The sequence below is a fragment of the Ovis canadensis genome, chromosome 17 (assembly GCF_042477335.2).
Source record: "Ovis canadensis isolate MfBH-ARS-UI-01 breed Bighorn chromosome 17, ARS-UI_OviCan_v2, whole genome shotgun sequence".
NCBI classification, from domain to species: domain Eukaryota; kingdom Metazoa; phylum Chordata; class Mammalia; order Artiodactyla; family Bovidae; genus Ovis; species Ovis canadensis.
In genome coordinates, this window is record NC_091261.1 from 56034247 (window position 1) to 56047565 (window position 13319).

The following is a 13319-nucleotide window of genomic DNA, read 5'->3' on the forward strand; positions in this document are numbered from 1 at the left end:
AGATTTTCTATTTCTTCCTGGTTCAGTTTTGGAATATTGTACTTTTCTAAGAATTTGTCCATTTCTTCCACGTTGTCCATTTGATTGGCATATAATTGCTGATAGTAGTCTCTTATGATCCTTTGTATTTCTGTGTTGTCTGTTGTGATCTCTCCATTTTCATTTCTAATTTTATTGATTTGATTTTTCTCTCTTTGCTTCTTGATGAGTCTGGCTAATGGTTTGTCAATTTTATTTATCCTTTCAAAGAACCAGCTTTTGGCTTTGTTGATTTTTGCTATGGTCTCTTTTGTTTCTTTTGCATTTACTTCTGCCCTAATTTTTAAGATTTCTTTCCTTCTACCAACTCTGGGGTTCTCCAATTCTTCCTTTTCTAGTTGCTTTAGGTGTAGAGTTAGGTTATTTATTTGATTTTTTTTCTTGTTTCTTGAGGTATGCCTGTAGTGCTATGATCTTACCTCTTAGCACTGCTGTTATAGTGTCCCACAGGTTTTGGGTTGTTGTGTTTTCATTTTCATTACTTTCTATGCATATTTTGATTTCTTTTTTGATTTCTTCTGTGATTTGTTGGTTATTCAGAAGTGTGTTGTTCAACCTCCATATGATGGAATTTTTAATAATTTTTCTTCTGTAATTGAGATCTAATCTTAATGCATTATGGTCAGAAAAAATGGTTGGAATGATTTCGATTTTTTAAAATTTATCAAGGTTAGATTTATGGCCCAGGATGTGATCTATTCTGGAGAAGGTTCCATGAGCACTTGAGAAAAAGGTGAAATTCATTGTTTTGGGGTGAAATGTCCTATAGATATCAATTAGGTCTAACTGGTCTAATGTATCATTTATAGTTTGCGTTTCTTTGTTAATTTTCTGTTTAGTTGATCTGTCCATAGGTGTGAGTGGGGTATTAAAGTCTCCCACTATTATTGTGTTATTGTTAATTTCCCCTTTCATACTTGTTAGCATTTGTCTTACGTATTTTGGTGCTCCTATATTGGGTGCATATATATTTATAATTGTTATATCTTCTTCTTGGATTGATTCTTTGATCATTATGTAGTGGCCTTCTTTATCTCTTTTCACAGCCTTTGTTTTAAAGTCTATTTTATAGGATATGAGTATTGCCACTCCTCCTTTCTTTTGGTCTCTATTTGCATGGAATATCTTTTTCCAGCCCTTCACTTTCAGTCTGTATGTGTCCCTTGTTTTGAGGTGGGTCTCTTGTAAGCAGCATATAGATGGGTCTTGTTTTTGTATCCATTCGGCCAATCTTTGTCTTTTGGTTGGGGCATTCAACCCATTTACGTTTAAGGTAATTATTGATAAGTATGACCCCGTTACCATTTACTTTATTGTTTTGGGTTCGGGGTTTATACACCCTTTTTGTGTTTCCTGTCTAGAGAATATCTTTTGGAATTTGTTGGAGAGCTGGTTTGGTGGTGCTGAATTCTCTCAGCTTTTGCTTGTCTGTAAAGCTTTTGATTTCTCCTTCATATTTGAATGAGATCCTTGCTGGGTACAGTAATCTGGGCTGTGGGTTATTTCCTTTCATCACTTTAAATATGTCTTGCCATTCCCTCCTGGCCTGAAGAGTTTCTATTGAAAGATCAGCTGTTATCCTTATGGGAATCCCCTTGTGTGTTATTTGTTGTTTTTCCCTTGCTGCTTTTAATATTTGTTCTTTGTGTTTTATCTTTGTTAATTTGATTAATATGTGTCTTGGGGTGTTTTGCTTTGGGTTTATCCTATTTGGAACTCTCTGTGTTTCTTGGACTTGGGTGATTATTTCCTTCCCCATTTTAGGGAAGTTTTCAACTATTATCTCCTCAAGGATTTTCTCATGGTCTTTCTTTTTGTCTTCTTCTTCTGGGACTCCTATAATTAGAATGTTGGAGCGTTTCATGTTGTCCTGGAGGTCTCTGAGCTTGTCCTCATTTCTTTTAATTTGTTTTTCTTTTTTCCTCTCTGATTCATTTATTTCTACCATTCTATCTTCTATTTCACTAATCCTATCTTCTGCCTCCGTTATTCTACTATTTGTTGCCTCCAGAGTGTTTCTGATCTCATTTATTGCATTATTCATTATATATTGACTCTTTTTAAATTTCTTCTAGGTCCTTGTTAAACCTTTCTTGCATCTTCTCAATCCTTGTCTCTAGGCTATTTATCTGTGATTCCATTTTGATTTCAAGATTTTGGATCATTTTCACTATCAATATTTGGAATTCTTTCTCAGGTAGATTCCCTATCTCTTCCTCTTTTGTTTGGTTTGGTGGGCATTTCTTCTGTTCCTTAACCTGCTGAGTATTCCTCTGTCTCTTCATCTTGGTTATATTGCTGCATTTGGGGTGGCCTTTTAATATTCTGGTAATTTGTGGAGTTCTCTTTATTATGGAGCTTCCTCACTGTGGGTGGGGTTGTATCAGTGGCTTGTCAAGGTTTCCTGATTAGGGAGGCTTGTGTTGGAGTTCTGGTGGGTGGAGCTGGGTTTCTTCTCTCTGGAGTACAGTGGAGTGACCAGTAATGGTTTATGAGACATCAAAGGTTTTGGAGTAGCTTTGAGCTGCCTGTGTATTGAAGCTCAGGGGTGTGTTCCTGTGTTGCTGGAGAATTTGCGTGGTATGTCTTGCTCTGGAACTTGTTGGTCCTTGGGTGGAGCTTGGTTTCAGTGTAGGTATGGAGGCGTTTGATGAGCTCCTATTGCTTAATGTTCCCTGAATTCAGGAGTCCTCTGATGTTCTCAGGCTTTGGACTTAAGTCTCCTGCTTCTGGTTTTCAGTTTTATTTTTACAGTAGCCTCTAGATTTCTCCATCTATACAGCACCGATGATAAAAAAATCTAGGTTAAAGATGAAAAGTTTCTCCACATTGAGGGACACCCAGAGAGGTTCACTGAGTTACATGGAGAAGAGAAGAGGGAGGGGGTAGTTAGAGGTGACTGGAATGAGATGCAGTGAGATCAAAAAGGAGAGAGCAAGCTAGCCAGTAGTCACTTCCTTATGTGCGCTCCATAGTCTGGACCACTCAGATATATTTACGGAGTTATACAGGGAAGAGGAGAGGGAGGAAGTAGACAGAGGTGGCCAGGAGGATAAGAGAGAGGAATGAAAAGGAGAGAGACAAATCCTGCCAGTAACCAGTTCCTTAGGTGTTCTCCACCATCTGGAACACAGAGAGATTCACAGCGTTGGATAAAGAAATGGGGGAGGAAAGAGACAGAGGCCACCTGGTGGAGAAAAAGGAGAGTCCAAAGGAGGAGAGAGTGGTCAAGCCAGTAATTTCGCTCTCAGGTAGAATTGGGTAGTGAAGTTTGTTTGTTTGTTTGTTTTTGAAGTTTGGGTTTTTAAATGTACAAAATTGACAACAAAAAGCAAAGATTAAAAATCTAGAGTAGAGGTTGGATTTTCAAAAATACAATATTAAAGAAAAGAAGCAGAAGAATATAAAAAGAAAAAAAGCCACAAGAATTATTTAAAAAACTCCAACAACAACCACATAAAGACTATATATGGTGTTTGCCTTAAAAAAATAGAGTCTTTTTTTGAAAAAGTAATAGTAGGTTATAGAAATAAAAATTAGAGGAGAAATAGAAGACTTAACAATTTTAAAAAAAGGTAGGAAAGAAAAAAGCAAGGAAAAAAAGAAAAAAAAGAGGGGGAAAAAAAGGAATGATTGTAGAAATAGTAAAGATATATCTAGCCCTTCTCTGATGTTGTGGGCAGTGTGGGGTCACTTCCAAGGCGGTTCCCTCCGTTTAACTTCTTCTTTATGCTGGTTTTTTAGGCTCACTAGTTCAGTCGCACTGTGGGGAGGGGGGGATGCTGCAAACAAATAGCACTGTCGTGTGCACCCAGTGTCTCAGCCCCGCTGGACCTGTTCCTTCTCGTGGCGCACAAACCGCTCCGGCTCTATGATGCTCAGCGGGAACTGTCTGAGGCCGGCCCTAGGCTGCGTGCACCTCCCCGGTCTAAGCTGCTCAGGTTTGGCGCTCAGGTAGCCCTCAGAGGCTCAGATTCGGTTGGGACTGCGTCTTGTGCCCTTCCCAGGTCCGAGTAGCTCAGGAGTTTGGCGAGCGTGGTTGCTGCGACTTGTCGCCTTTTCTGTCTCTGCTGCTCAGTTTTCTGGGTGTACAGCTGGCGCCCCTTGTGAGGCACATGGTGACTGTCCAGTACCCCCAGAAGTCTTAGCAAAGAAGCCTGCTTGCAGTTTGGTAGGTAGAGTCTCTCCGGGGCTGCAATTGCCCCTTTCCAGCCCTTACGGCTCTGGCTGCCTGACCCCGGCGGGGATGGTCTGCAGCCGGCTATTTCCGTTCCGTCCTTTGTTCTGTGCGTGGTCCTGGCGGTGTCTTATGTTCGAGCTTTTGGCGTGGTAGCTATCCCACAGTCTCGCTTTGCTTATTTTTAAAAAATTCTTTCAGATGGTAGGTTAGGCCATTTTGAGATCTTTCTTATTTCTTGAGGTAGGCCTATATTGCTATAAACTTCCTTCTTTGAATTGTTTTGGCTGCATCCATACATATGGGAAAATTGTGCTTTTATTTTCATTTGTCTCAAGGTATTTTCTGATTTTCTGTTAGATTTCTTCATTGGCCCATTGATTTTTTGATAGCATATTATTTGCTATCCCATGTTTGTCTTTTTCCATTTTTCTTTCTGTAATGGATTTCTAGGTTCTTACTATTATGGTCAGAAAAGATGTTTAATGTAATTTCTAACTTTCTAAATTTATTGAGACTTGTTTTTATGTCTTATTATGTGGAAGAAAAATATATCTTAAAATTCTCTCTATAAAACAAAAATATTATAGGATGAATGGGTGCCTCAGTGAGATTATTTAATCTGCAAGTGCTTTGAGAACCAGGGGCATATGTTATGAATAATATGTGGACTTTGGAGTGATAGTTTATTGGAGAAGATCCCCAAAGAAGAAGCTTTTGCCAAAACTACCCATTTTTTCTTGTAGTATGCACATTTGGGAAAAAAGGGTAAACTTCCCAACCATAATACTTTTGACAGCTCCAGTTCAGTTCAGTCACTCAGTCGTGTCCGACTCTTTGCGACCCCATGAATCGCAGCACGCCAGGCCTCCCTGTCCATCACCAACTCCCGGAGTTCACTCAGACTGACATCCATCGAGTCTGTGATGTCATCCAGCCATCTCATCCTCAGTCGTCCCCTTCTCCTCCTGCCCCCAATCCCTCCCAGCATCAGAGTCTTCTCCAATGAGTCAACTCTTCTCATGAGGTGGCCAAAGTACTGGAGCTTCAGCTTTAGCATCATTCCTTCCAAAGAAATCCCCGGGTTGATCTCCTTCAGAATGGACTGGTTGGATCTCCTTGCAGTCCAAGGGACTCTCAAGAGTCTTCTCCAACACCACAGTTCAAAAGCATCAATTCTTCGGCGCTCAGCCTTCTTCACAGTCCAATTCTCACATCCATACATGACCACAGGAAAAACCATAGCCTTGACTAGACAGACCTTAGTTGGCAAAGTAATGTCTCTGCTTTTGAATATGCTATCTAGCTTGGTCATAATTTTTCTTCCAAGGAGTAAGCGTCTTTTAATTTCATGGCTGCAGTCACCATCTGCAGTGATTTTGGAGCCCCCCAAAATAAAGTCTGACACTGTTTCTACTGTTTCCCCATCTATTTCCCATGAAATGATGGAACTAGATGCCATGATCTTAGTTTTCTGAATGTTGAGCTTTAAGCCAACTTTTTCACTCTCCTCTTTCACTTTCCTCAAGAGGCTTTTTAGTTCCTCTTCACTTTCTGCCAGAAGGGTGGTGTCATCTGCATGTCTCAGGTTATTGATATTTCTCCCGGCAATGTTGATTCCAGCTTGTGTTTCTTCCAGTCCAGCATTTCTCATGATGTACTCTGCATAGAGGTTAAATAAGCAGGGTGACAATATACAGTCTTGACGTACTTTTCCTATTTGGAACCAGTCTGTTGTTCCATGTCCAGTTCTAACTGTTGCTTCCTGACCTGCATACAGATTTCTCAAGAGGCAGGTCAGGTGGTCTGGGATTCCCATCTCTTTCAGAATTTTCCACAGTTTCTTGTGATCCACACAGTCAAAGGCTTTGGCATAGTCAATAAAGCAGAAATAGATGTTTTTCTGGAACTCCCTTGCTTTTGCGATGATCCAGCGGATGTTGGCAATTTGATCTCTGGTTCCTCTGCCTTTTCTAAAACCAGCTTGAACATCAGGGAGTTCACTGTTCACATATTGCTGAAGCCTGGCTTGGAGAATTTTGAGCATTACTTTACTAGCATGTGAGATGAGTGCAATTGTGTGGTAGTTTGAGCATTCTTTGGCATTGTCTTTCTTTGGGATTGGAATGAAACCTGACCTTTTCCAGTCCTGTGGCCACTGCTGAGTTTTCCAAACTTGCTGGCATATTGAGTGCAGCACTTTCACAGCATCATCTTTCAGGATTTGAAACAGCTCAACTGGAATTCCATCACCTCCACTAGCTTTGTTCATAGTGATGCTTTCTAAGGCCCACTTGACTTAACATTCCAAAATGTCTGGCTCTAGATTAGTGATCACATCATCATGATTATCTGGGTCGTGAAGATCTTTTTTGTATAGTTCTTCTGTGTATTCTTGCCACCTCTTCTTAATATCTTCTACTTCTGTTAGGTCCAGACTATTTCTGTCCTTTATCGAGCCCATCTTTGGATGAAATATTCCCTTGGTATCTCTAATTTTCTTGAAGAGATCTCTAGTCTTTCCCATTCTGTTGTTTTCCTCTAACAAAGTTGTAAAAATCCATTTGTTGGTTGTAAATGCCCATATATTTACTTTACAAAGGACTGAAGCAAATTTAACTAAATTCTGCCATGAAGTCACCATCAAGTAGAGACCAAGCACGGAAATTTAATTCCTAAGAGGAACTTTAACAAAGTCATGTGTGGCTGAAAATGAGGCAGCTAATGAAATTATTTCTGGGACAGTGGACTTTTTACACAGAAATGAATGGTGCTCGTTGGAAGCTATTTGAATAATCCATTGCTGATAGATAATAGAAAGAAGAATCCTCTAATGCTCTAAGGTAGACTTGAAAAGACTCACTGAAGACATGAGGAGTTTCAGGCTTTTGAAATTCTAGAAATATTCACAGCCCTTTATCCATGGCTGCTAAGTAAGAGCTCAGATAGTGTGCCCATCAAGATTTTAGCAGCATGTCCCCAATTATGTAATGGTTTTTTTTTTTCATATAATCCACATCTTTATAGCACTGCTGCCTCCATGTTCCAGTCATCAGTTTAGACTTCATTCATGATTTCTCTCTGCCTCACGTCCCACTATCAATTTAAGTCCTGGTGGGTTTATTTCTAATGTGTATCATTTTAGTTTACATCTCTCCATAAGCAGGTCTGGAGCAAAGATTCAAGGTCAAGCTATGTATTTTGGAGAAGACCTTAAGTGATACTGGTAGGAGAGGGGTGAATGAGGCTGGACAAGGGAAGCAGCTGTTAAAATATTTGCGTCCAAAACCAAGGGAGACTACTGAAGCACACACTGATGAAAAAAAAATTATTTAAAAACTGATTGGAAATAAGAAGTAAACACATTAGAGCTAACAAATAGATGTGTCAGATGTAAGTAATGAATAAACTCTGATCCTTGCAGAAGAGGATGTTCCAGGAAATGTAGGTTCCCGCTTTGAGGGCTGGAATACAACATAACAAGGTCAATCCTAAGCCTGTGAAATAGATAAGCTAAATGTGGCTGTGTAGGAACTTTTGCTTGCCATCCAAGACTGCAGTCTATTATAAGAGCTGCTTTTGACTAATGCATTTTCAGCAGTCACATGGAATCTCCACATCTCAGTGACTTAGAACAACTGTCCATTTCTTGCTTGTGCCACACACCAATCATGGACTGACATAAGGGGTCCTCTCACCACAATCACCCCAGGACCCAGGCTGTCATTAAGTCCGAAGGAAGAAGTGCTTGGCAACGATGTCAGATGCCCTGGGATAGAAGTGACTCATGACTTCCATTTAACAATCCCATTATCCTAGGTGAGTGAGACCAACTCCAAGACATAAGAATGAGATGAGTTCTACCCTAGACTATCGGAGCTCAGGAAGGAAAGAGCAATCAGGGGCAGACTGGAGTTTGGGAGGGCTTCCCGGGGGGCTCAGGGGAGGCAGCCCTGCTCACGAAGAGAAGGTCAGGAAAGGCTGAGACCCAGACATTTCTTGAAGTGGGTGGAGGTCTGATCGCTCTGTGGCGCTCAGCCTTTGCCTTTTCGGCTCCCTGTCCCTTAACTGCTAATGTGGATTCTCCCTGTCAGAGGGTGAATGGTAGGGAAGCCAGTTTGGGCACTTTCTCCAACCAAAGACAGACCTATTATTGCAGGAATGTGTTCACCTCATCTGGACCCAGGGGCTGTGGTATCCCAATTTTTGGTCTTCTAGATGTTCCTGTAAGTTTCTTATGTTTTCCTCTGAGTGATTTTAGAGCTTTGCATTTCACAATGGAGTATTTCTCCTTTCCAAGTCGAGTCACCTCTTCTCCACCCCTCAGGCTCCATAAGGGGGCAGTTGGGTGCCTCACTGGCACTGACCCAGATTAGTAGATAACACCCGTGGGCAGGCTCCCAGCATCTACCTCTCCTTCTAGGAATGCCCTCAAATTTCATGGAGGAATCTGCCCTCTATGCCGAGACCTGCGATCCAGGTGGGGCACCTTTGGTTCCAGATGGGGTTATGAAGCAGGTGAGGCCAAGTGAGCTCTGCCCTGACCACAGCAATTGGTCTAGAGCTGATCACATGATCTCAGCATGTCCAGTCAGGGTGAGCGTCAGTGTTTGTCCCAGGGTCAACAGGAAAGGCTTTTGCACTCTCCACTGGCTATATCCTGGCTGCAGTGATTGGGTCAGAGATGGTCACATGACCTCGTTTGACTCAATCAGAGTGAGCACCAGGCCTTGCCCAGGGCTGACAGGGAAGCCTCAGCTCTGAGAGAAGGTGAGGAGGGGTCTCTGATGCACACCCATAGGTTAGCCACGTGGTTGGAACACCTGTAACATACACAAGCTGACTCAGCCCCAGACTTGGTCATAAGATGCATTAAGAGCTAGATATGGACCCAACATGTCCCTGGAGCCTAAGAGTCAGATACTCTGGGAGACACAACATGGTTGGAAACCAGGGTGGGAGTGTTGAGACGGATCAGCAGCTCAGCTATAGTACTTGGATCTCAGGGAAAGATCTGGGCACTATAGTGGCAGTCTGAGTACTTGCTTGTATAGCATGTCATGATTCTAAATCACTATCCTTCAGTCTTCCAGAGAAGACCATCAAGGTATTTAAATGAAATAACCTTTGTGTGTATTTCTTTTCCAGCATCACAGGTGCAATAAATACTTTGCAATGAAGACTTTATCTCTTAGATAAAAAAGAACTTGCATGGACCCCCTTCTTGACTTACTCCACAAACCTTCCCTGGCTCCACGCCACTTCCTAGGCCTTCCCAAGAGCCCTTCTCATTACTGGAAGTGGGGCTTCTTTGAGATGATGTGACTGTTGACAGACTCTAGGAAGACTTAGCTTTCTATATCTACCCTGACAGCTCAGAGAAAAGACGAGGCCAGAGACCTTCACAAGGAGGCTGTTGATGAAAGACAGGGAGCGACGCTGCACTTGGGCTTTCTATCCTGGGAGCATTTTTGTTCTTCACCTTTACAGCAGCCTGGGAAGGCTCTCTCTGCTGTAGGTCAGCACTCACCAAGCTGTGGATAAGTTGCCAGGCTGGGGCCGATGGAGGAAGGTGACCCTGGGAGGTTGTGTCATCTGCCAGGTCCCCGAGAGGAGCTCTCACCCCAGGTGGGGCAAGGAGGCTGTTTCACGGATGTTGCTGGAAACCACTCTGAGCTCCCTGCTCCCTTCGCTTCACACAGCACACATAGGGGATCAGGAGAGCAAAGGAAATTCTTAGGCTCTGAATGAAAATTCATTAAATTTCCAAGTGTCTCCAAGTTTTCTGATGCTTAGCACTGGCCAGAGTCCAGTTCTGTAGCTTGAACTCAGAGAACCTTGACTCATCCCTGGCAGAGAAGTGTGACCCATGAGTGCAGCACAGCCTTGGACCTGGGTTCCTTGGGAGGTGATCAACCCTTCTGCAACACGGAGATGACTTTCAGCTCAGCCGTGATGGGACTGGGACCCTCACCCTCTGCACCCAGACCCCAAATACCCACCCTTGGCCCATGCTGCTCATTGTGGGACAGGCTTGGGAGATGGACCATCTCCTTACAACAATTCTGTTCAAGCTCATGCTATGTTCAGCTCCCAGTAGGTCTCTGGTCCCCAGTGATCCTGGTAGAGCCCAGAAAACTAGAGTCTCTGCATGGATTAAAAATGCACTAAGGCTTTGAAAGCCATCAAAGTCAATTTCAGTTCCAAGAACAAAATGCATTTCATGGAACATCATAATTACTCCGCATTATCAATATCTCTTGGCATCATCTCCATCCTCCATTTCTTATACATGATCTCAGCAGAGAGACACCTGCCTTAGTTTTAATTAAAAGCTCACAATGTTGAGATGTATTTAGAAGGAAAAAAGGATACAGGTCCCCTTTGAGGATAGTCATTGCCTGTTACAGTCCATTGCTTCTCCCCACAGTGTGTTTAAACCATCTCTTCTGCCTAGTGCAGACCTTGCTGGAGCTTTGCAGCAGCAGGTGCTGAGTGGGTCCAGTGGTGAGTGCTCTCCTGATCAGGTGAGCAGGAATGTGGACCATCTGGTGTATACAGATGCATATGTGCATGTGAAGTAACGTCAGTTGTGTCCAACTCTTTGCAACCCTACGAATCGTAGCTCTCAAAGTTCCTCTGTTCATGGGATTTCCCAGGCAAGAATACTGAGGTGGGTTGCCATTTCCTCCTCCAGGGAATCTTCTTGACCCAGGGATCGAACCCGGTCTCTTAAGTCTTGTGCATTGGCAGGAGGGTTCTTTATCATTAGCACCACCTGGGAAGCCCTACAGATGTGTATGCAGATGTTGAACTGTAATGCTGTAACCTGAAGTTTGTATAGCATAATGAAAGAATATGGACCATCCACAGCTTTGAACAGGTCAAAGGGTGTCTCTAAGCCCCACTGCCGAACCTCTGAGGGCTTGGACTGCTCCTCCCAGCCTGAGCACCAGTGTGTCTCTGGAATCTGTCACATTTTCCCAGTGAAGTAGTCCCTGAGTTACCAGACCATTTGATTGCTTCCTTCTTTCCTCTCTCCCTCCCTTCCTAATGTATTTTCTAAGGGGCCAGGCTCTGTCCTTGGTGCTGAAGCTACAAATCACAGCAAAACAGATTCATCACATCTTCAAGTTCACAGTCTAGAGAGGGATAGAGCAAAGGAATAACTGCTCTAAAGACATAGAACTTTGATGGACAGTGGGACAGAGAATTGCAGGGAATTTGGGGACATAAAACAGGGACATTGAGGGAGCTCGCATTTGAAGGAGGTGTGACCTGGAATGCCAGTAGGCGGCGTTCCAGGCAGCAGGAACAGCAGGTGCAAAGGCCTGGGGTGGGAGGGTGAGGAGCCCTTGGACACAAACATCATTGTCATAGTGAGAGCTGACGCTGACATAGGCCTCACTGTATCCACACACAGTTCTGTTTTAAATACACATCCTCATTTAATTTGGCCACCTGATGGGAAAAGACCTTGATGCTGGGAAAAATTGAAGGCAGGAGGACTAGGGGATGATAGAGGATGAGATGGTTGGATGGAATCACTGACTCAGTGGACATGAATTTGAGTAAACTCTGGGAGATAGTGAAGGACAAGGAAGCCTGGCGTGCTGCAGTCTGTGGGGTTGTGAAGAGTCAGACATGACTTAGCAACTGAACAACCATCTCATTTGATCCTTAATCTGTCCTTATGAGTAAAGACATCTTAATGAACCCAGTACCATTAATATTCTGTACTTTGGATGAGGATATTGAAGCATGTGTGGATAAGTAACTTGCTTAACATTACATAACTCATGAGTGGCAGGACCAGGGTTTGAACCAGGCCATCTGGATCCCTGTACTGAGCTCCTTTAAGATCTTTCTTTGTCACTTTAGCTCCAAGAGGAGACAGAATGTGATGTATCTAGAGACTGGCTATGGGCGGGACGAGAGTCATATAATGAGAAGCTGCAGGCCATTGTGTTTTTCAGGATCTTTTATGTTGTAAGCAATGAAAGCAAACCAACGCCAAGCCAGCTTAAGTGAAAAAAGGTGATACTGATGCACCTAGAGGGAAACAAGGATTGCTTTCAGGCCTGGCTTGATTCAGGGGCTCAGATGACATTACTAGGGTTCATTTTCTCCTCTCTTTCTCTGTACTGGCTTTATTCTCAGAGTATCTGTGTTCAACAGATCAACCTTCACATTTCCTGGTACCTCTAGTCCAGACTCAGAAGTCTCAAGAAAAATCAACTACCATCCAAGTCATTCAACCAGAATGTCAGGGCTTCCATGTTTGAGTCAGGGAGGCTTGCTTGAGTCACATGCCCATCCCTGAACCAACCACTCTGGCTGAAGCCAAGAGGCATAACCCACCCTCAGGACATCAGGAATGAAGCCACCTCTGGGCCCACAGGAGAGGCTAGAAAGAGGGAAATGGAGGCTTAATGTCTAGCACACAAATGTCACTCTTCAGGCCCGTCTAGGACTTTGGCCTGGGAGAAGGGCCTGGCCAAAGAAGAGGGTGTGTATTCTGGGCTCTCTGGCCAGCAGAGACCACAGCTCGGCGGAGGAAGGACAAAGGATGGCTCAGAGACACAGCATCTCCAGGGGAGCTTGGGACTGCCCTGAGCTCAGCCCATTCCCCACCCCACCCTGCACCCAGGTTGGAGTGAGACAGAAACCTCCAGGGCCAAAGAAGGATGGCAAAGCTCTAGCCAATGATTCCCCAAATAGCTGTCCATTAGAATACCAGAGAAGTTTTGGAATGACTGTATGCTGACTGCCACCTTCAGGGATCCTAGTATAACTTGGTCTGAGGCACAGTTTGGAAATCAGGAGTCTTAAATTTCCCCAGGTGAGTCTTATTTGTGGCAGATACTGATCCACACACGGAGTCATTCCTTGCATGAGCCAGCAGTGCTTCCGCTCCCCAAACACCACCCACAAAAGTGACAGTGTTAACAGCTCAGGCATGTCTGACCCTTTGCAATCCCATGGACTGTAGCCTGCCAGGCTCCTCTGTCCATGGGATTCTCCAGACAAGAATACTGGAGTAGGTTGCCATCCCCTTCTCCAGGAGAACTTCCCAATCCAGGAATTGAACCCGGGTCTCCTG